Here is a 23,001-nt window from a genome sequence, read left to right on the forward strand (position 1 = left end):
GACATCATGGTGCTCCCTCTGTCCACCCTGAGCACTGGCCTGGGGCGCTGGGAGCCGGCTGCCTCGGCACAGGGACGTCCCCGTCCCCTGACCTCACACCTGCACCATCTCCCTGTCCTGGCCACTGGCTCCGACTCCTTGCTCCACCCTTGCAGTGTTGGCTCCGTCGCCTGCTCTTCAGCAGATGTGCACCCCTGGAAGGAATCCGCGCTGGGCTCCCGCACACACGATCGTCACAAACCAAATCCTAGCGGGAGCATCTTCCTTCTGGAAACGACAGGAACTGCGCAGATTAGAAGGACGAGGCCCGAGCCGCGCGTCTGCCACATGGGCCGGGCTCGCCTTGGCTTGTGCACCTGCCCCGGGAGACCACACCTGGCTCGGGGCGCACGTCCTCGCCGAGGAGGCAGCTGCCTCGCTCGTGTGCCCGTTTCCCCAGGTTTGCTTTTCCCTTTCCGACACACGTCATCACTAGAGCTAAGGAATGACTTTTCCCCCCCGCCCCACCCCGCCCAGAAGATCACGGGACTGCACATGTCCTGGCAAACGGACACATCCACACTCGTGGCTGGAGGAGCCTAGAAGGCTCTAGAAGGGCTTCCAGAGGGCAGCCCCACGCTCCACGCGGACGGAGATGTAAGTGCTCCGCGGCCTCCTGGGTCTAACTCAGCAGCGGGACCAGCACCCCCGGACCCCCAGGCAGAGCTGCGGTCTCAACGCTGCGCCTCCTGAACTCTCTGACGCCCGCTGCTTCTCCAGCCCGTGTTCCCCGAGTATCCGACCTAAGTCGTTAGAGCGGGGCTCCCGTTCCTGGGATCCGAGGTCCCCCAAGTCTTTCCCCAAACTCCTCCTGGGGCATTGTGACGCTGTGCCCTCCGCCGGGACCTCCGCGGAGATGGGAGCGGCCAGCCGGCACTCCTGAGGCTTGGAGCATCGGCTCACGTGTACACAGCCCGTGCGCATCGGGATCACCGTCTCAAAGTTGGGTTTCTACGCCTTTGATCATTCTGGCTGTTTGTCAACAGATTCTATAATGTTGTTTTTTTTTTTTTCTATTTTGTGTTAAGTTCAGAAACTTTCATGATTTGCAGGCTCCGGTACCTGGTCCACAACTGGGCCCTAAGAGCATCTCTGTGCCTTGACTTCCCTCCTCCTGGAAACCCTCCCCAGTGGCCTTTCTCCACCCCAGGGACATCCCGCCTGGACCTTTGTCACCGTGTTCGCCAACACCCTGCTCTGAATCCTGATGGCTTTGACTGTGAGCTCCTGGGCAGGGCCCTCTGCCTGGCTCCTGGGGGACACGAACAAACAGCAACCCCTGGGAACGAGCGGCTGACGGAAGGAGGGGAGTCCCAGCTGAGAAGCAGCCCCGAGACGCTGGCCGCAGCTCTCGCCAGCCCCGTCCGTGCCACCCGCCGGCCCCCCTCTGCGCATCCTCCTTCCCACCCATTACTCTCCTCTCCGAAAGCCCCTCAGAAATAAGGAACTCCTCTGTTCCCCACGGCACAGCCCCGGGGGTGCCCAGCACAGGCTCTGCACACTTGGGGTGCACGTGAGCCTCCGCCACCCTTCCTGACGAAGGTCGGGCTGAGATCACCTCTGCAAGGTAGCGGCGTGCAGAGAGCCGGCCCCACGGGCGGCCTGGCTCGGGCTCTGACGACTCTGGTTATGACTTGGGTTCAGTGAGAAGAGAGAATTGCATGTGGCGGCTACTTCCATTTGGAACCGGGATCTTGCCAAGAGTCCCAGATTTCAGCGTGGGGATATTATTTGTTATTCCTTCCAGAAAGGCATCGTCTCTGTTCACTTTCCTTCCGAGGATTTGTTTGATCTGTTGTCTTATCTGAGCTTATTATGGCTAATTACTCAATAAAGAACTTCCTTCCTGGGCCTTTCCCTTTAAAGTGTCATCTCGTGGGGGCGAAGTCGCTGTCTGCCTCTTTTGATTCCGCTCCATCAGAGCCCAGCTTTCATCAGGACGCGCCACAGACTCTGACGGGAGCAGTTAGTGCAAATCGAAGCCTCTGGATTCCTCCTTCCCTTTCGCCTTTCTCTCCAAAGCCCAGAGATGAAGCGTGTGGGGAAAGGCCGTGGTGGCTCTGGATCCCCCGTCGCCCCCCCCCCCCAGGAAGGCACCGGGGCTCTGCTCCGCCGGGGACACGGGCTGCACGCCTCATTTACCGCTTTGTGGGACAGAACCAAGACCCCAGCCCAGGCCCCAGAGCCCTTGGAACCCAGCGCCGGGGCGGCCAAAACACAGCAGCCTCAGCTGACGGGTCATCCGCGTGCCGGGAACTAGGGCTTCTCCAGGCCAGTGTTTCTAGAATGACCCTGGCACTGGGGCCTGTGCGCATCTTACTGCTGGTTTTCCCAGGAAAGGGGGGGAGGAGCACATGTACGCGGACCCTCGGGTGCACACGCGTGGGCACGCGGTTTGGGGGCACGTGCTGGAGTGACCCTGGCAACGAGCACCCCCCTCCCCCCTGGGAAGTGCCCGCGAGACTCAGAGTCCGTCACTCGGCAGGCTCAGGAGGGCCGTCCCCTGGTAGCGATGTGTGAGTCCATTGTTTCTTTAGGAAAAGAAAGCCAAGATGAGAACTCACTGACCCAGAAACTTCCCTTGGAATTAATGAACTCGGGCTGCCAGCAAGTAAAATACGGGCGTGCTTCCTTGCTGGCTGATGCCCGGCACCTCTGCCTCGCTGCCTCCCCGTCCTGGCTTCCCCTCCTGACCTTGACAGGTTTAGGGACATCCGTGTGGAACGTTCGGATTAGAAACACCCCCTGCCCCTCGTCCGAAGGCGGGCGCCCTGCCGTCTGGGGCTGGGTGCGCCGCGCAGGAAGCCGGCTCCCTCCCGCCGACCCCGCGGATCTGCAAGAGCATCTGGCAGGACGACTCCCTGCCGGGCGAACGGTTTTATGTGTCTTCCTCTCCTTCAGCTCCCGCATTAATGGGATGGTTCCCTCCGGTGAGAAGGACTGTCTCCGGCCCCAGGCCAGGCCCCCGTCGCCTGCAAACCCCCGGGGGACAGGTCTGCACGGAGAGCCGGGAAGGGCCGTGGGTCCCCCTGTCTCCTGCAGGAACACAGGGGCGCCTGTTCGCAAGGGGCTGGGCTTCAGGTTCTCCTCATTAACAGCATAATGAGGCTGATTAAAAATGCCTTTGCTTAGCGGCAAGGAAACTGGAAGGGAGCTGGCGAGAAAGCCACCGCTCATTCCGCCTTTGTTCGCCAGGATTTATGGACGGTTTGCTCCGGCCCCTCGGGAGGCAGCGGGGCAGGGAAACTGTGGGGCTGGGGCTGCGCCCGGAGCCCGCAGCGAACCGGAAACAGCCTCAGGCCGTGGGGACAGCCGGACCGGTGTCCCTGAGAGCCAGCTGCAGCCCCGCTGCCCCGGGACGAAGGGCTCAGGACCATGCTGAGCTCGGCTCGGTGTGCGGCGGGCTGCGCGGAGGGCAGCAGACACGGCTCATCATCCCAGCGCACCGGCCGAGGAGACCCTTCCAGTAGTTTCGAGGCCTCCACGCGGGAAACACTCCTCCTAGCTGGGCTCACACTTCTCTCACCCACGCGCAAGACAGTGAGGACAAGTCACATTTATTAACGCGTCTTATTGCAACTGGCAATTAAAGCACATACATTTGGGAGAAACCAAGCACCCGGTAAAGCTGTTCTAGATTTTGAACCTACAAAATCAGACTTTTTTTTCTCACAAAGAATTATTTAAAAACAACTACCAAGTGGTCAGTTACGTAGGTGCTGTAGGGGGTCCCCAGGGGTTAAAAACAAAAAAACCAAAACAAAACCCAAACCAACAAGAAGCCCCAGGTCCCGCCCTTGGGGATTACGAACCCAAGGTCAGGAATGACGGGCGGGCTTACAGTCCCTGCTGGGGCGGAGCGGCCGTGTGTGGTCTGCGCTGCGTGTCAGCACACATTTGAACTGGCTGCCGGTATTTGAGAGTGGGAGATGGCCCATTTCATTCCAGAGTTCTGGCTTCTTCCGGGACTCACGAAGCTCTGGCGGCCCTGGGCTGACATCCTGAGTTGCTGTGAGCGCGTGTCGGGCCCCCACGGGGGTTCCTGAGCTCTGGGTTGGTCGGGATCCCCCTCCCAGGACCGTCTGGCCCCTGCAGGAACGGGAACACGGGACCACGGCGAATGGGTAAGACCCAGAGAGGCCCTCGCCAGCAGGGTGGACACCTACGCGCACACGGGGCCCGCAGCAGGGGCGGCAGCGGGCAAGATGTCGCCAGACCTTAGCCAGCCACCCCCGCCTTCCCGTCCCCCTCCAGATCTCTGATGGAGCCAAGAGAGATGCTCCACGTCCAAGGAGACGCAGGGCGCGAGAGAAAGCGCCAAGCAGGCAGGTCACCGCTCAACACGGGCGGAGTTTCTAACAGAGCAGCCCAAGAGGGGAGCCTGGGCCATGCCTCCAGCCCCCCCACGTGCACCCTGCACAGCCAGCTGTTTGGTGGAGGTAGGGTCACGTGCTGAAGGGGCACCCCAGCACCCGAGGGGGGAGCACATCACCTTCATGGTGCACCCTAAGCTGAGACAGCTTGAGGAATCTGGACCTGCCAGCAATTTCCTCCTTTCTCAGAAACACGTGGTCCTCATCAGAACCATCTCTCCCTCACAAGCAGCTGCCGAGGGGAAGAGGCGAAACACGGACAACCTTTTTGAACTAAATTTCACATTTTTTGAAAGTGTACAGTTAATCCCAACCGAGATCCAATCTGCTGACTTTGAAGTATCCCGAACTGGCTGATTTTCAGTTGGTTTGGCTTGTTTTTTTTTTTTTTTTTAAGGGATATTTTTCTAATAGATGAAAAAAATTTCTTTTCATGCTTCACTAATGCAAAAACAGCTGAACCAATTTAGCTCAAACTTTCTCAATAGCTTGTTACAATCCTAATTAAAATATTCACATACGGCACAAGCTTTGGGGAAACATAAGATTGCACTGTCACTCAAATTCTGGCTGAATATTTACAACCAACTAAACAGAAAAGCAACTGCATGGATTTTACTCTTTGTTACCTCTTGAAGAAAATGCAGCCAGACAATTAATGGTGAGGGGATTAAAGCAGGTAGGGGGCATGGTGTTTCTCTGCTTGGCTGAACTCATAAACAATTGGGCGTAAAGACTCTTGGGGCTCTTGGCTGAGCGGGGCTGGGGTTAATGCCAAAGACCTCATTTCCCCAGGTCTCCCGGGAAACAGTGGCTCTCAGCTCAGGGAATGGCTGTGCCAGCAGGTGGGAGCGGGTAGGCGCCCTAACAAAACAACACGTGAGGCCCCAGATGTGTCACCTTCCAGCTGCAGGACCTCAGGCAAAGTGCTAAACCCTCTACCTAGATGAGTTCCCCATCAGTCTGGTGGGAATCGTGATAAGTCCCAGTGTGAGAATGCACGCACAAGTCTAAGCTCACCACTGGGCACACAACGGATGCTCTATAAATGTCATTGCTGTATTTTATCAGTCTTCCTCAGCAGCGCACCCAGGCAAACAAAGACAAATTCTTGAAGGAAAAACATTGTGGAAAAAAGTATGACCATTCTGGAAACGAACTTTTAGCAAGTGCATGATAAACTTCATCCCTTCCAAAACACCAGGATGCTCTTCTGACACCTGATCATTTCCAGAATAACCCATTGGTGTCTTATTCCATAGATGCCAATGTCCTTATGGGCTGTGAGGAATGCAGGGGATTTTCCAAACTTCCTGATGGTTTTCAGTTCTTATGACTGCTCTATGTATGTGCATGTATGTGTATGTACTGACATGTACATGGATGGATGGATGGATGGATGGATGGACAGATGATTGGATCGATCGACAGATGGATGGATGGATGGATGGATGGATGGATGGATGGATGGATGATTAGATGGATGGATGACTGGATGGATTGATAGATGCATAGATGGATGGCTGAAAGGATGATTGGGTGGATCGACAGATGCATAGACAGATAGTTGGATGTATGCATGACTGGATGGATCGATAGATGCATAGATGGGTGGATGGATGGATGATTGGATGGACCGACAGATGCAGATATGGATGGATGGATGGATGGATGGATGGATGGATGGATGGAATGATAGATGCATAGATGGCTGGCTGGCTGGCTGGATAGGTAGACAGAGGTGGAAGACAGATACATACATACACATATAACGTACAGGTAGATGCGTAGATAGAAGACACATGTGCAGAACATAGGTGTGCTCACACACACGTGTACACGTCTACATGCTTTCCCCCCGTCTTAGCTATCAGCTACTATTCCTCAGTGTTCTCCATAGACACGTCTTGATCAGTCTCCATGTTTCTTCTCTGAAATCAGACCAGAGGGCTGGAGTATGTGCAATGGTGTGGTGGTGAGGCCCATGCAAGAGCTCAGGACGGACTGTCATCTCCATTCTGGATGGGTGTGTTCCACATTTTTTGGTGTTTGTCTCAGATCCAGACATCTCTGCAAGAGGAAGATGTATGTGCACCCCACCCCAACCCCCTTGGTCCCGCAGAGGTCCCTTTGAGCCCTGAGGGTATGGAAAGCCTGCACGAGGGCTGACGGGAGCGTACTTCCCTCCAAACACACACTCCTTAGGTTGGCAGAGGCAGACCGAGCATAGTCCCCGCTCCAGCCTTTCCAAACTTCTGTTTTGCTGGTGATCTCCTGACTCAGACCTCAGTTCAGGGTCTGCAGGCCGCAGGGAAGATGTGCTCACTGTTTATTGCCTGGACATTAAAGGATTTCAGGGTCTTTGCTCAAAGAACTAAAATGGAGTGTTTTCCTCGCTCCTCAACGACGCGGACAATGATTGGAGGGGTTTTATTCCCACAGTGGCTGCATCAGATGTGCTGACTGTGAAGCCAAAACCCCAAAGCCAGCAAGAATTACATCGGCTTTGCTTTTCTTTATGAGAAAATGGCCTATAAAATGTTAACGCGTCACTCCCAGTGTGGCCAACAGCGCCTAATTAACAGGGCCCGCGTAGGTGCAGGAGCCAGGCCTGATGGCCAGTGAGGGGCTGTGGCCCGGGCCCCCCCAGCCATCCTCACCCCCAGCCTGCGCACCTGTGGCAAGCTCCCCTGAGACCAGGAGTGTGGGGGGCAAACACGGGGTGGGGGCTGACATGGCCAGGAAGGCTTGCACGGGCATGGGACGAGACCACCGTGGGGAGCCCACCCAGGGCCATTGGCCACTTGCGGCCAGGCCAGGAGGGAAGGTGGAGGCTGGCCAGATGTGGATGAGCACTAGGATGCAGCAGACGGCGCGTCACATCTGGGGCCTGGGGCAGGGTGGGTCTGAAAGCTCCCTCGTCTCTTCTCTGGACTCTGCTCTCTGGTTTCTACCAACAGCAGCAGCAGCAGCCACGCTCTGGGCACCTGCCGCGTGCAGGCACCTGCTCCACAGCCGGACTGGACCACCATCCACAAAGATCCGTCCTAGGGGTATTCACTTCCCGGCAGCACTCAGGGGCAGCCTCAGGGGGACAAAGATACTCGTAAGAGGGCAGGCCGGGAGCTCGAGCACAAGTATGTGGCCCCCACCCCAAGTCCTGGGGAGCACACTCTTTGCCCCGAGTCCATGGGAGCACCGTCTCTGCCCCGACTCCTGGGGAGTACCCTTCTCCACCCTGAGTCCTGGGGAGCACACTCTGCTCGAGTCCATGGGAGCACCATCTCTGCCCTGAGTCCTGGGGAGCATCCTCTCCACCCCGAGTCGGAGGGAGCACACCCTCCACCCCAAGTCTGGGGGAGCAACTTCTCTGCCCTGAGTCCGGGGGAGCACCCTCCTGCAGAGTCTGTGCTCTCACGCCCCACCACCACCTGGAGAACAGCCCAGCTCGGCAGGGCAGCCGTGCTCAGCCCTGGTCTGCTGGTCCGGGAGCCTTGGCCGGGGGGACGTCTCGAGCCCTGGAAGATGCTCGGTGGCACTGCAGCTTCTGTGCGCTGCGGCTAGCAGCCCCCTCCATGGTCATGACAACCGAGAATATCCCTGGATGTCACCAAGTGTCCCTCGGGGGCACGATCACCCGCAGGTGAAAACCAGCATCACACAATCTTGCGAGCTACCGCCGTGGCGGAAAATTCTTCGCTCCCCACACATGAAAGCAGAAAAACAAAGTCTTCCAAGAGTAAAGCTGGAAATAAGCCTCTCCACACGAGGCGGGGCTGAGGGGGTGAAGGGATCCCTGCTCTCTCTCGTGCTCGGAGCTAAGCGCCACTGAAGCCGCCGAGCTACAACTTTGTTTCTCAGCTGTTTGCCGAGCGGCCCCTCGCAGGGTCCCGCGTGCAGTGCCGCCTGTCCGCGGGGACGTGAACTAATCAGCCCCTTCTACGAGCAAATCATAAAGAAAAGAAAGTGAGTAAAGAAGAGAGAAAATAAGAAGGGAGTGGAGGGGGCCTGGATGCGAGCCCGGCCGCAGGAGGACGGGTGTGGGGAACGGGCCCGCGCCCACCGCTGCCGAGTAAAATCTGGCTTCCCACGAAGACCCATCCATGGGGCCTCAGTATATTAAGGCCGTTTACAAGGTGATGAGTGAGTTCACGGTGGAGACATGAATTTACGGGCCGGGGTGGCCGGTGTCACACAATCTGTGATGACTTGGCATGTCGCCAGGGCGGCCAGAATAACGTCAAATGGAGGAAGCACGTTAGCTTCGGACGGACCCGGCGGCCACACAGTCGAGGCCACATCGCCAGGAGCCACATCCCCAACCCCGAGGCCCCAGCCCTGCCCACCAAGCTTTGCCTCTGGGGGTGGAAGAAGCCAATTCATCATAACGGGCTCCAGAAGCCCATGAGGCATCGGAGCAGAGTCCAGACGTGGAGCTCCGTGGGGCAAGTAAAACAGAGAGTCTCGGGCAGATCAAGAAGCAGAGGAGCCAAGAGTGTCAGAGTCGGGCGAGGAAAGCACCGCTCTGCCCCTGAGGTGGTGGGAGGGCAAGAAGACACCGTCGGGGTCCCCAGGGCCTGATTCCCACCCGGGGCCCTGGCAGCCCAGCAGGACACACGTGGACCGAACCGATCTCCTCGGCACGTTGTACTTGGAAGTTTGGAGGCTTCCAGAGTCCTTGGACCTGTGTGCCTGAGTGGAAAACAGACCCCATTCCTTGCCCTCAGTATTTCACACATTCATAGGGTGTCAGGTTACTTGCTGAGCTGTTCAGAAGAACTCAGAAGAGCAGAAAAGAGCACCAGGCGGCACACTGCCCGAAAGATGTGCATGCAGCAAATAAAAGAATTAATGTGCCACATATATAAAGAGCTCCTATGAATCAATAAGAAAAAGCAAAATACCTTAAAGAATATAGTCATCTATGCAGATATACAAACGGTCCCTATAAAACATGATACTTTCAACTCTACTAGTTATCAGGGAAATTAAAAAAAAAATTTTAAGAATATAATGTTTTAATTACCAGATGGTCAGAAATTGAAAGGGCTGAAAATACCAAGTACTAGAGAGGCTGCCCAGAATGCGCACACGCTTGGTGGGGATTTAAATGAGTAAAGTCATTTTTAAAGGCAACTTAATGTCTTTCCCACATTTGGATGACTTCACCACAGTGTAGAAAAACACGTAATGAGCGGCAACACACGCCACGACCTATGCGTTGTCAATACTAATTAATCCCCCAATCAGTGGGACGCCCAGTCTATGGGATACTCTGTAATTTTTTAAAGTGAGTAAACCCATGTGTTCCTATAATGCACGTACTCCAGGGCATATGAGATTTAAGAAGCAAGTTGAAAAAAAATATATATGTAAAATCAATTCCATTTGTGCTAAAATATTTACCTACATTTGCGTATCTATGGAAACACCCAGAAAGGTGCCAAGGGGAGTGGGGGGCTGATGCGGACCCTCGGGGTTTGCTGGACTGGACTTCGACAATGGCAATGCATTCCCATAGGACTTACGGGGTAGGAGAGAGAGAGAACAGAATTATGAAATGTCCTGTGTGCCATCCCCCTTTATTTATTTATTTATTTATTTATTTATTTATTTATTTATTTATTTATTATTTTTGTGCCATCCCCTTTTGAGGGGTCACGGGTCATCCTTCTGGATGGAGCCTCCCTGAAAGGACATGTGTTGTGCCCTGACACCGGCCAGGGAGGTGTCGCTGAACTCGGGCCACAAACGGCTGATCGGCACCCATCTCGGGTCTCATTTAAATTGTGGGCTGTTTCTTTTTCTTTTTAAAGAAATTTTAGTCACGCGTTAGATGAGATGGAAGAGATGTCATTTCTAAGAATGTCCAGAAACTCCTGACAGCCCCGCTCTACATCTGTCTTCCGTGGAGCCTGAAGTGACTGTGCGTAGTTTTATAGCAAGCCATGGAGAGGCAGCTACGCAGCCCGCGCCGCGGAGGACGGCCAGAGCCAGGGCCCCGTCGTGTGGTTGGGCAGGGCGCAGTGACCTGGGTGGCGGGCAGACAGGACCACCCGCGTGTGGCCCGGCCCCCAGGTCTGAAAGAGACGTGACCCCAGCTGTGCTGTGGGGCTGCCCCGAGGACAGAGGGGGTGGACAGGCTTCCCCGCGTGGGCCCAGGGGCCCGTCCACCGGGACGGAGGGAGAGGACAGGCTTCCCCATGTGGGCCCTGGGGCCCGTCCACCAGGACGGAGGGGGTGGACAGGCTTCCCTGCGTGGGCCCTGGGGCCCGTCCACCATCAGAGCTGCCCCGATGGCAGAGGTGACCCTGTCCAAGCACGGTGTCTCCTGTGGGAACGTGGCCTGTGCCGGGCCCACCTGGCCTGAGTGTGAGCTCTGTCCTCCTGACTCACTCCCTGGTTTGTACGGAGTTTCCTTCCACAAGTATCTCCAGAAAATAAAGAAAAGCTACAAGTTGGTCCCCAGTTTCACGTCCCTTATGAGGACCCCGGTTTCCTGGCTCAAGACACAGGCTCTCCTGAGGCCACGTGAGGGGGGCAGCTCAGCAGAGGCCAAGGCCGGTGGCCGGGGGCGGGCTCCATGACCTTGGCTGGGGGAGGACGGGGCCTGACTGTCCCGAGTCAGAGGTCTCCTCCCAGTGGGGCATCTCCTTGCCTCTCTTAGGTGATGGTCCCCATGCAGGGCAGGGAGGTGGTCGCGTGGGCTCTGAGCACTGGGGTCCCCCGGGGCCTGCTGAGGGTTCTGCTGCCCTGTGCATCCTGCGTCCCCTGCAACTGCCCTGATGAGGTCCCCGCCCACCTTAGCAGGTGCTTCATTCTGGGGGGCCTCCCTCCCTGCTCAGGGGAACCAGCAAGGCCTTCCCCCACGATGCTGTTTACAGAGGTAACTTATTGCTCAGAGCAGGGCTCCCCATACCGCAGGACAAGAGGCTCAAACGGGACAGAGCTCTGGAGAGCCACAGTCCTCTACCCCACAAGCCCCCATGGAGGGGTCTGCGCCCCAAGTCTACACCCGCGCCCCCCGCCCAGCACCCAGCCAGCACCGCGGATCCTGGCACGGCCAACGGAGAGGTGGGACACAGCAGGACATCGCTCTGCTCAGCCTCCACGTGGCCCAGAGGGATTTTTCCTCACCTACCGTGTAAATTAACTGGCTCACACCTCAAGTGGGTGTTTCTTCCCTGTGATTCGATTCACAGCAACCATTAGCCGGCGCTCAAGACGACCGCTACCACGGGAGACACAGTACACCCCACCCACACGGGAGCCAGACAAAGCCCTGCTCTGAGGACAGGTGGGGTGGATGTGGCTTCTGTCCTTTCTCCCGAGAACCACCAGCTCCCCCTCTTAGCAGGCAGCCCCTGGTTGGGGGACAGGCGGGGCACTGGGCCCCCTGCTACCTCCTCCTGATGACAACGGTTTGTCCCTCTAGACCCACCCGGCTCCAGAGATTCGGTCCATGTTCAGCGTAGAGAGGCACTCGGTCCCACCCCAGAGTACGACTTCCGCGCACAAAATCCTGGAATCCAGGGCCACACAGCATCAAACACATAACAGAAAGATGGTGATACGGTGTGGCCCTCCTTCCTGCCTGCCTCCCCGTCCACGGAAGGCCCGGGCGGCCAAGAAAGGACCGCGACTGTGTCCCTCCTGGGGAGCCAGAGGCAGGCAGGGCATCCCTGTGCCCTTTCTCCAAAAATGCAGCTTGAAAACACAAAGAAAAAGCAAAACAGAAGCGTTTTAAGACGCTGCATCAATTACATCAAAAGAACCAAACGGTTTTCTGTCTCTTTCATTCCAGAGACGAGAATCAGTCACTCGCTGTCATCTGATGGCTTATCCCAAGCCCGCGCGAGTCACCTCTGAAATGACACGTCCTCCCGTGCTCCCTGACGTCTCTTCCCACACTCGTCCACCCGCCCGGGGAGCCAGGCTCCAAGCCATTTGGAGAGATTTAGCCAAAGGACACCACGAAGTATAAATGGGTTCTGGATTATCTAAACACGGGAAATAGAAGGAAACTGAAGAGAACAAAAAAATGATGTTCTCACTGGAAGTTCGGTTTTAAGGTTAGAGAAAGTCTGGGCGGAATTCAATCTTCCTACATTTTTGCCAAAGAGAACTACTGGCAATAACTCCTTTGCGGAGAACACAGGCTCTGCTCTCTCCTGACTCGCTTGCTCCGAAGGCAGAAACATTTAGCATCGCCCCTTGCAAGACGGGCCCATGGGAAGTCACCAAACTCTAGGATCGGTGTGCACAGGGGAGCGTTTTCCATGAGAAGCACACGCGTGGGTTTCCAGACTTCCCTTGATCACGGTCATCTCTAACGACGGGAGGGCTACGGGACAGTCCGGCCACCATACAACGTGAGCGCCCGTGTTTGCACACCCCAGACATCCAGTCCAAAGTCCCGATCGGCCAAACCAGCTGCAGTCTAGGAGGCCGATGGCCTGTTCCAAACCAAGAAAACGCAGCCTGGGTTTGCACAACACACAATTGTGCGAAGATGACGCGAGGCGAGCTGACGTTTCACGAGCCCCCACGGTGGGTTCGGTTTGCTCTGCAAGCGCCTGTGATTCCCAACCTCGCTGGGTGGTGGACCTCCAGGTGCACGACCAACGGGAGCGGCCTCCAGCGTCTCTCGCAGACCGGATGATCGCAGAGAACTGGAAAGCTCTAATTCATTTTAAATAAACACTGACAGCTGCCATTAAGGATCCCTTCTGCGATTTGTCATAGATATTTATACTGAGTCACCCCAGGAAAAATCGTGGGAGTCAATATCCTGTTACATTTGGTAAAGTATGAAAAGGGAAAAATGTGTTGATAGTTGGGGTATTTTTTTTTTTTTTTTGCCTTTAAGCAAAATCCAAGTGAGAACATTTAGAACAAACTAAAAGAGAAGGCTGCTCACCTGATGGCATGTATTCAGGTAAAAGCAGGTAAGCGTCGCACGCAAACTCCATCGGCACCGATGAGGCATGCCCACCGAGGTGCTGGCAGGTCAGGAGGGGTTTGCCCGCAAGAGGGTGTCGGGGCCACCCAGGGGATGAAGTTTTAGGGTTGGCCCCCTGAGTGTCAGGTCCCTTATTGGAACAGGAGTGAGTCAGGGGTGCTGTGGGTTCTGACTGTGACATCAGGGCGTCAAGGGAGTCCTGGGGATGAAACGTGAGGAAAATCATGGCTCCTGACGTTGACACCAAAGTATGAGACCATGTGATATGCGGTTTATCGGATGCAGGTGCCATGCTTTCGGGGAACAAGGAAAGCTGCTGAATGACGCCATCTGGGATGTGGATGGAGATGAGGGGGACAGGCCAGGCACCCGGCTACGGACTGAACAGGACTCACATCCTATCCCGACGCAGTGCACGTGGCTTCCCGCCTGTGTGAGACTCAGCTGGCGAGCCTGGCTCCCCGCTCCACTCCCGCTCCTATAACCCATCCTCCACGGCAGCAGGGGCTGGTCCAAATCCCGATCGATGGATGCTGCTGCCTGAGACCTTCCAAGAACGGCGCCCGGACTCCTTGCTGCCCTCTACCCCGCATCTCGACATCCAGTGGTGAAGTTCCGCAGTGCTGGCGATTTTACCCGGGACTCCGTATTACCCATTCTAGACTCAGGAAGGTCTTACTCTGAGCGTGTGTCTATGAATTTGTGTTAACATTACAGTTATCACCAAAAAAAATCAGAATACAAATGTCAAATACCAGACCCTAGGAAACAAGATTCAGCCAAAAATGACAGAGTGAAAACTTAATATAAGAAATGTCAGAAAGTAAGGAACTTTACAAATTAACGGGCAACAGGGAAAAGCAACCCCTTCCTTCTTCGTGAACTGGCTGTTTGGCCCCCTAGCTACCTTGTCACTGGGAAAAAGGGCAAACCCAAAACCAAGGATACGGGAGGATGTTCACAAGAAAAGAACAGACGTAAAATTTCACTGAGTTCCGCTCTCTGTCTTTCCATTTTAAGAACCTTAATGTATATCTGTTTTGTTGCAAATTACCTCAAATCCTTTCAGAATGTAGACGGAAGAATGATAAACAAATATGGAAAACCCAACAGACTCGCCAAGCAATCCCAGGACCAGCGCGTAAACTGAGGGCACGATCAGTGGATTCTCCCTCCGTGCGGTCCTCGCCTTGGAGCACACAAAGAGCAAGGCGCGCCACTGACCTCCCCGACCTACGGGGCCAGCACGCCTCCCCGCCCTGCATCAGGCCCTCCTGCCGCTCTCGTACAACTTCCGGGCAGTCCTGGGCACCTGCTAAGGTCTGTTATTACATCTCCGCGGCTGCGTCCAGAGTTCTCCTCCTTCCGCCTGGACTATGCTCTCCTCACTCCTCACACGGATATAATACCCGACATCTACGTCAAGTCTGTGTTTCAGGGATCCTCTCGGGGTTGGCGTATTTTTCATCGCTGCCCCTACAGAGTCCAGCCTCAGAGATTCTTCCCACTGAGGTGACCGACCGTCATTGTTGTGACGGGCACTCTGCCGCATGATGCAGACCCAAGGGCCCATGCCTCCTTGGGGCGTAAAGCCTAGAAATCGTGCATCAAAAATCAATCCTTTGACAGGGTGCCTGGGCGGCTCAATCAGTTGAGCGTCTGACTCTTGGTTTCAGCTCAGGTCATAATCTTGGGGCCGTGAGATCAAGCCCTGCATCGGGCTCCGTGCTCAGCAGGGATTCCCTCCCTCACACATGTGTGTGCACGCACACACTCTCTCTCAATCTCTAAAATAAATAAATCTTAAAAAGAAATCAATCCTTTGAAAGGCACAGCTACCAGAAAAAAACGTGTTCAGCCAAGACAACAGTATAGAGAAGACAGGAGCCCGGCCCACGGCGACTGGTTTGTAAGACGTACACCTTTTCATAAGCACTGAGAGCCTGGGCTCATTTGTTACTGCAACCAGAAGTGACTGATACTGATGCTGACTCGTATCAGAACAGCTGGCAGGTTTTACGCTGGACCGGGGGTGCAGGAAGCAGGGGCGCTGGGGAATAATGATGCAGGTTCTGGCTGCAGGATCTTCCACACACACTCCCATTCCGTGAACACATCCCACCTGTTGGTTGAGATCCCTCTGGGTTCTGACACAGACACACGACGTACATGTACACGTGCCCACGTGCGTGCTTTCCCGCGTAACTGTTTAAGAGCTCTAGCTAAATACTGTTCTTTTATGGACTTGGCTCCCAGATAATCTCTTGATTAAAATCTCAATGAAAATTATTTCTTGGCAAAGACTACTAACCTGAAGTTTCTTTCACCTTAATTCATAACCGTTTTTCTGTCTCGTGTTCCGGCCTAGACCAGATACCATCTACTTTTCCACGTTGCACTTGCAGAGTGAAAACTCTCAGGAACACAACACGTTCCACAGCAAAGGCCTACGCGAGGGCGCCCCGCCTTTCCCGCGGAGCTGGGGGTGACAGCACAAACCAGTACCCACGGGACCCCAGAGGCAGTGAGATCACTTCCTTAGTGACCCGTGTGGTCATCCGTGAGGCTCAGAGGGGATGCAAATTTGATAGCATCAGGACACGTCTGCATGATTTCAAATATTTAGGATTCTTTAATTTCTTTTTTTTAATAATTTAAAAAAATATTTTTATTTATTTATTTATTTATGAGAGAAAGAGAGAGAGAGAGAGGCAGAGAGAGAAGCAGGCTCCATGCAGGGAGCCTGATATGGGACTCGATCCCGAGACTCCAGGATCATGCCGTGGGCTGAAGGTGGTGCTAAACCGCTGAGCCATCCAGGGATCCCTGGATTCTTTAATTTCTTAAAAAAAAAAAAAAAAAAAGGCTACTGTACATTTGGGTAACTTTCACAGAATTATAAACCCCAGACTGTCCATCCAGGAACTCACCCGCCATCCCTCATCGGGCACCCCCAGGCCCGGTGGTTCTGAGGGAAGCACGTTCAAGGCCGGAGCTGACCAGAGGGGCGGTCGTGGGGGGGCCCTCCCCGCTCCCGAGCGAGCAGTTATGAAACGCCCGGTCGTTACAGTCTGTGGCCTCCCGAGAAGCTGACGCTCCCTGTCTTCCAGGCTCGAGGCCCAGCGTGGGCCGTCATCCGTAATCCTGCCCTGGTGTCACCGCGGCCAGTGGGCCTCACAGACTGCGGCCTCTGCGTTGTACAGAATGTCATGAGCCCTAGACCCTCGGCTTACACCACCAGGCTTCGGTGTGCAACCCGCCTTCCCCCAGAGCCCCGGGCAGGAGAAGGCTGCGGGTCCTTAGGAACTACTTCTCCCGTCCAAGCCCTGCACACTGGCTCTCTGGTCTGTCACCAGGCAAGCCCCCACCTCTCGCCTCCGAGATGCCGTGTACCAAAAACAGTCATGAAAATGTGGCCGACAGATGGGTTTACTAGCCCTCGGCCAGTCCCTTCCAATTACTCAGCTCCCTATTAATAGCACACAGGGATTAGCCAGCCACGGGGTTCACCATCGCAGAAGAGCGAGCTTCGGCTGCGGATGATGGATCTGCCAATGCACTCATCTGCCGGTTTCCAAGACTGCTGGCATTCATGATCCGAGCTCCTTCCTCCACCTAAGTTTATGTTAAATAAATATGTACACACAGAAGCGCGTGCAACCTTCTCCTGGCAGTTCAGCAAACACCGGTAATGCCACGTTTGGGCTACTTCCCAGCTCCCCGGTTTGGTCAATATTAAGCCATAAGATTGTTTTCTTTGTCACTGGAGTCATTCATTTCTGCCCCGAGTTTACTCAGCTGAAGTGGAAGGTCAAGAAAGATAACAACAACAACAACTGATGTTTCTGGGGGCCGAGGGATGTGCCCCGTTCCACGCTGAGCACCGCCCCCGCCCGTGATCACCGCCAACGGCAGCTCCCCACCAGCGCGGGCTCCTCCTGGGAACCGTGGGCAGATTCACAGAGGTGCCTGCGACGCCCGCCACTCGACGGAGCGCTCTCGCCCGGTGTTTCGCCTTCATCACCCTGAGCGCGGAAGCGTGGGACCCTGCCTTTCGGAGGAGGGGATGGACCGACCTGGGGTTGGATGCTACGCCTCCTCACAGGACCTCCTCGAGCCGCTGCCACCTGCTACTGCTGCCCAATGGGAAACCATTGAAACCATGGAAGACACAAGGAAGCATCTTGGAGTTCACAGTCTAAACTTGATCGCGGAGCTTTGGCCAGGTTAGCCCTCCCTGGGCCAAATGCTAGGCTAGACAGGACGATCTGTCCTCATTGTGCATGGCTTTAGAGGGAAGAGGCAGCAAACATAACCAAAAAGGAAGAGAAACCATGGGGCTTCTTATGGCATACTCTATTCTTGGTCCAACAATGATTTTAGGATGAGCGACTTATTACGTCATCATAGAATCAGATCTAGAAAATCCAAAATGCCGTCCCGTGGGCAGACCCCTTTGGCAATATCCCCAACAGACGGGACCTAGCCTTGGTCTCCTTGCCCACGATTGATTCCCTTATGTGGTCAACAGGGGCATTGGCAGCTGGTCCACACTGGAAGGCTCTGGTGTGAGTGACTCGTCTGTATGTTCACAGAAAACCATCTCCTGGACATTAGTCAGCCACTGGTCTCCATGACTGCCGGGCCAGAACGAGTCTCCTCCTCCAACCACCTGCTGTGTTCCAGACAGCTGGTCTCCCACCCCTGCTCACCCTTCTTCCCCACCTCTGGACCCTCTTGTTGGGATTACTCATATTGTGCAGTCACATAGTATTTTCCAGTCTCCCATTCAATTTCAGGTTTTAATGATGGGATTACACTTACCTGGGATTCTAAATTATGTCAAAGAGGCTTTCTGGGAATTATGATTTCTTAATTAACTCATCTTCTTAAACTCAGTAATACTCTTTATATTCATAAAATTAACTCGGAAGCAATGAGACGGCATTTAAAATCTGCAAGCAAGTAACTCTTTAAAGGTTGTGACTAATTCTGAGGGCTTTTCCCTTCAAACATCCTAAATTGTCTGCTCTAGATGGGGCGCATCCTCTTGGGAATCCTTTCTAAAATCCCACAGTCTCTCGTACAGAGTTCAACATGACCCAGATTTTAGCTAGACCCCCAAATTCCACCTCTGCTGAGAGGACCTCGTTTAAGAATAATTATGTAAAATCTTTTCATCAAGTCTGTAACATATAACTAAGAAATATTCCAAAACCTACAAAAAACAATCTCACACACACACACACTACCAAAATTGCACAAATGAGGGCACACACCGTATCTGCTTCGGATCTTCAGGAACCATCACGTGTCGCAATGGAAACTCCCTTGGCTCACCCTCCTCCATCCTGGCCTTTTCCTGCACAGCAGAAACCACTACTTGGAAATGGTTTGTGTGCCTTCTCTCTTCACTCTCCTGCTTTCATTCCACACGGACACATAAACAAAATATTGTATCCGAGAATATTTTGAAACATCATCTAAATGGTACCATTTAGTAAGTATCACTCTGCAATTCTTGTATACTATTAGGTTGGACGTTTATCCACGGGGATACGGATATATGGTTTATCACAGAATCACACTGTTGGAATATACCACAATTTTCATATTTATTCTCCTGTTACTGGACATTTTGGTTTTCTTTCGTTTGCTTCAGGTTTTTCCCCCCATTTTGAATAATACGGCAGTAAATATCTTGTGTGTTCTCCTTGGGGACACGTTCAAGAATGTCTCCGGGGAATATACCTAGAAACACCAAATTCACTTTGGGACTTCCATGTACATAAAATGAAGGATGAGACTTTCTCTTCGATTCTCAGTCTCCTGATGATGTTATCTTGGCCTTAAGGATGATGAAACGATGAAAAAATAAACACTTTCTGGAGAACCGTTAGTATAATTAAAAAAATTCTCCCTTCAGTTACAACTAAAACCTTTGCACTGAACAAAACTCGAGAGGATTATTAAAAATTAATGGCAATGGTCAGTGAGTGTGGAGGGTCATGGATGACTCCCGAGAGAAGAGCAGATAAACCCAGGCCAAGGGGGAAGGCAAATCAAACAGTAAGAGCCCAGCCTGGGAGCCCAGCAGAGCCGGCCAATCCTCTGGTTCTCAGTCTTCTGGAGAGCATGTCTTCGCGGAGAGAAAACACACCTTCCTCATTCTCCTGCTTCTCTTTTTGCTCAAGTCTTATTTACAACCATTCATTCTGCCAAGACAAAACGCCCTCCTTTGAGGTCCTAGATGCAGGAAAAGCATCTTTTTTTCTGGTTCTAAACCTCTGATTTTCTTCTCTTCAACCTTACCCCGACATCCTTTCTTAAAATATCTTTTTAGAGAGTTTTGAAGCCAAGTGTGTAGAAAATCAAGGGTTGAACCACTGCTCTACAAAATGGCTGGTGTTTCTCAACTTGGTCAAACTGAAAAGGCAAGCCTAGCCCTGTGGCTTTCTTGGGGACAGCTAGAGTTGATTCCAGCAATCAACTCTCTCCTTGTCCTGGCTTCTCGGCAAGCCCTATCACTCTCCCGCCCAGCCCTACGACTGAAACCTCGCAAAAGCCCCCAAAGAGGAGTAGGAGTCCTTGGATATCTGCCCGGTTAATAACAAAACAGTAAAGGCCATTGTGAAATAACCAAACTAATTAGCCCCCTGCAGTTTGAGAAAACTAAAAACTCCAGGGCAGAAACTCACACATTTCAAAATTACCAGAGGAAGGAAGGAAGGAAGCGCCATTTCTATCTTCACAGCAGTGCAAATCATCAGTGCAGCATGGGTTTAGAGAATAAGAAAAAGCACATACAGTAAGGGAAAAATCACAGGTCAAAGAAATAGAAATATCAAAGATGACAGAGGTCACAGAACGGGATGTCACACCTCCCAAACAGGGAGCAAGGGCAATGTGGTGTGAAGGAGTGGGGGGCACCCTTAGGGGACAGACTCTGGACTCTTGAAACATGGGAGAAAATTCAAGGCTAGACTCGGGGGTATCTGTACATTGTCATCATCACCATCACCATCATCTTCGTCTTCATCACTAGCATCACTACCATCACCATCATCATCACTATCACCATCTTCATCTTCATCACCACCATCACTACCATCATTATCGCCAGTATCATCATCACCATCTTCATCTTCATCCTCACCATCTTCATTTTTATCACTGTCATCACCACCATCATCACCGTCATCACCATCACCACCATCACCACCACCATCTTCATCATCAACATCATCACCGTCACCACCAACACTAGCACCACCATCATTACCATCATCATCATCAACACCACCATCTTCATCACCAGCACCACCACCATCACCACCATCACCAGCACCACCACCATCACCACCATCATCATTATCACCACCATCTTCATTATCACCATCTTCATCATGACCATCACCATCAACACCTAACAAAGCACTCTGCCAGCCATATCAGGAGAACAACTCATCAGGCCCTGGCACCCCTGGGTGGTATCTGCCTGGACTACCCCACTGCACAGTGAAGGCTCCGCCACTCAGAGAGCAACAGTGGCTCGCCGGGAGCAAGAGGAGCTGAGCCGGGATTCCACCCCTCACCCATTTTCTCAGGCCTCACAGAGAGAAGGAGCCTGGCTATTTCCTATCAGCCTGACTGAGGCCAAAATCTCAGTACCACCCAGACTGCCTGTCCTCACTGCTCCACATGTGAGTGGATTCGCTTCTAAGGGGTGATGTTGCCACAGAAGAGACAGGGAGGAAAGAGAAACCCCTCACCTATAAGGTCCCACAGTGAACACAGGGCAAACAGGCCCCAGGACCACGGAGTCAGCTGAGTATCAGTGACGTGGACCCCCTGCCCTCTGCAGGAAGGACTGGAGATTCTAGCCCAATGACCTCCCCTGGTTTGGGTTAAAAAGAAGCTGGTCTCTGCATGTGCAGAATCCTGGGAGGCACTGGCCTCCTCCCCTCAAATACTCAGTGAGGACCTACTGTGCACACAGGATTGCCACTGACCAAGGGAGACTGGAAGAGTCCCGTGAAAAAGCCATCCTGGAAGGGGGCGAAGGCATAGAAGAAAGACCAGGTGCTGCGCTGGGGAACAGGTGCCAGGAGATAACAGGCCCCTGAGGAGAACTGGTGACACACTTGGATTTAAGAACACCACCGCTGACGGTGGAGGAGGAAGCACACCTACGATGCGCTGGGCACAGTGCCCTGCTTTACACAGACATCATCACGCTGCATCCTCAAGCTAACCCTCGGGTGGGGTGGATCTGCTGTGATCCCTGCTGGGCAGATAAGAGAGGCGAGGCCCGGTGAGCTAACTGGTCCTCTGGACCTCACAGCCAGGAAGGGGGTCCATTTGGGTCTCATGGGATTCAGATAGGCAAGGATGGGGAAGGCACCCCAAAAAGGAGACACTCCCGGCCGGGGAGACATCAGAGCAGCAACTTCTTCTAGGACGGCATCCGAACTGGGCCAGAAAAGGAGGAAAAGCCTGAGACCCTCATGGGCAGGCAGGAGCTAAGGGGCCACCGTGGCGCAGAGGGATGGCGTTTCTGGTTTCATCAGCAGACCGACGAGGTAGGGGCCGCTTGTCAACAGACACTCGCATCTGGCTCAGCGACGCTAATCAAATTAGAGAAATAGAGACGGAGTCACCAGCAGGTACAGACAGCAGCGGGCGACCAGCTCCTACCAAAGTCACCCTGTAAGTGCCCGCAACAGCCCAGACAGGGGGCAGGAACCCTCTACACCTTGTTCCCAAATGCCGCCAGGAGGACACCGCGAACCTCTGGCTCCTGGGCCAGGACGATGCTCAGGGGAGACCCCCGTGTGCTCCAGAAATCACACCTTGTGAATGGCAGAAAAGGTGCAATTAAAATTTCTAAATATCAAATCGATCTGTCTGGAATCTTAAAGAGCTTTTCAGGCGGCTTAGTCCTAAGTTTTTGAACAAAGTGAATATAATTACCTTCGATCTCCCTCAGACCAGATAGTGGCAACTGTGTCTATTATGTGGACCACACACAAGATCGCTGACGCGGCCCCACCCACTTTCCCAAACCGGTTGGGCCGTTAGGGCGAGAATCAATACAAATACATTGACATTTGTCCACAGCCACGCAGCCTCTGCTCACCGTCTTTGCGAAGGTGCTCGTGATAAACCACAGACCCAACGGGAGGGGGAGTTGTCAGGTACCTTTTATCTCATTAGCTGCCTGTAGCAGCGTTATCGCCGCCACGATGCTTATTAATAAGACGTGCAATGCCTCTTGCGTCTACTGAGAAGTCTTTGAGGCTTAATGGGGATTGAAGGCTCAGCCGGCTCCGGCACCTGCTTCGAGCAGGAAGGGCGGTCTGGGGGTCCACCCTCATTGTCCTTCTGGGAGTGCTTCCTGGGTACTGTACAGCCCTTCGCGTGCACCTGGAAGGCATGTCTCCTTTCCACACCTCAAGGTAAGTGCCCTGTGGGTGGCGGCCCCTTCATGATCATCTCAAGCTCCAGAGTCCCGGACAAGACGAGGTGGGGCAAGCCCAGGGAATCATGCTGCCACTCAAGGCCTATTGATCCAGCAAGGTCTGGGGGCCTGCTCCGTGCCAGGCGCTGAGCACGGAGAAGCAAGCC

At 53.8% G+C, this 23,001-nt stretch overlaps 1 protein-coding gene across 2 annotated transcripts in view; it reads right to left on the reverse strand.

Moving 5' to 3' along the window:
- The window catches only part of CDH4 (cadherin 4), a 507,046-nt gene that overhangs the window by 428,783 nt on the left and 55,262 nt on the right, over window positions 1-23,001 (reverse strand). The window lies entirely within an intron of this gene.

The sequence above is a fragment of the Vulpes vulpes genome, chromosome 14, assembly GCF_048418805.1.
Source record: "Vulpes vulpes isolate BD-2025 chromosome 14, VulVul3, whole genome shotgun sequence".
Taxonomy (NCBI): Eukaryota; Metazoa; Chordata; class Mammalia; order Carnivora; family Canidae; genus Vulpes; species Vulpes vulpes.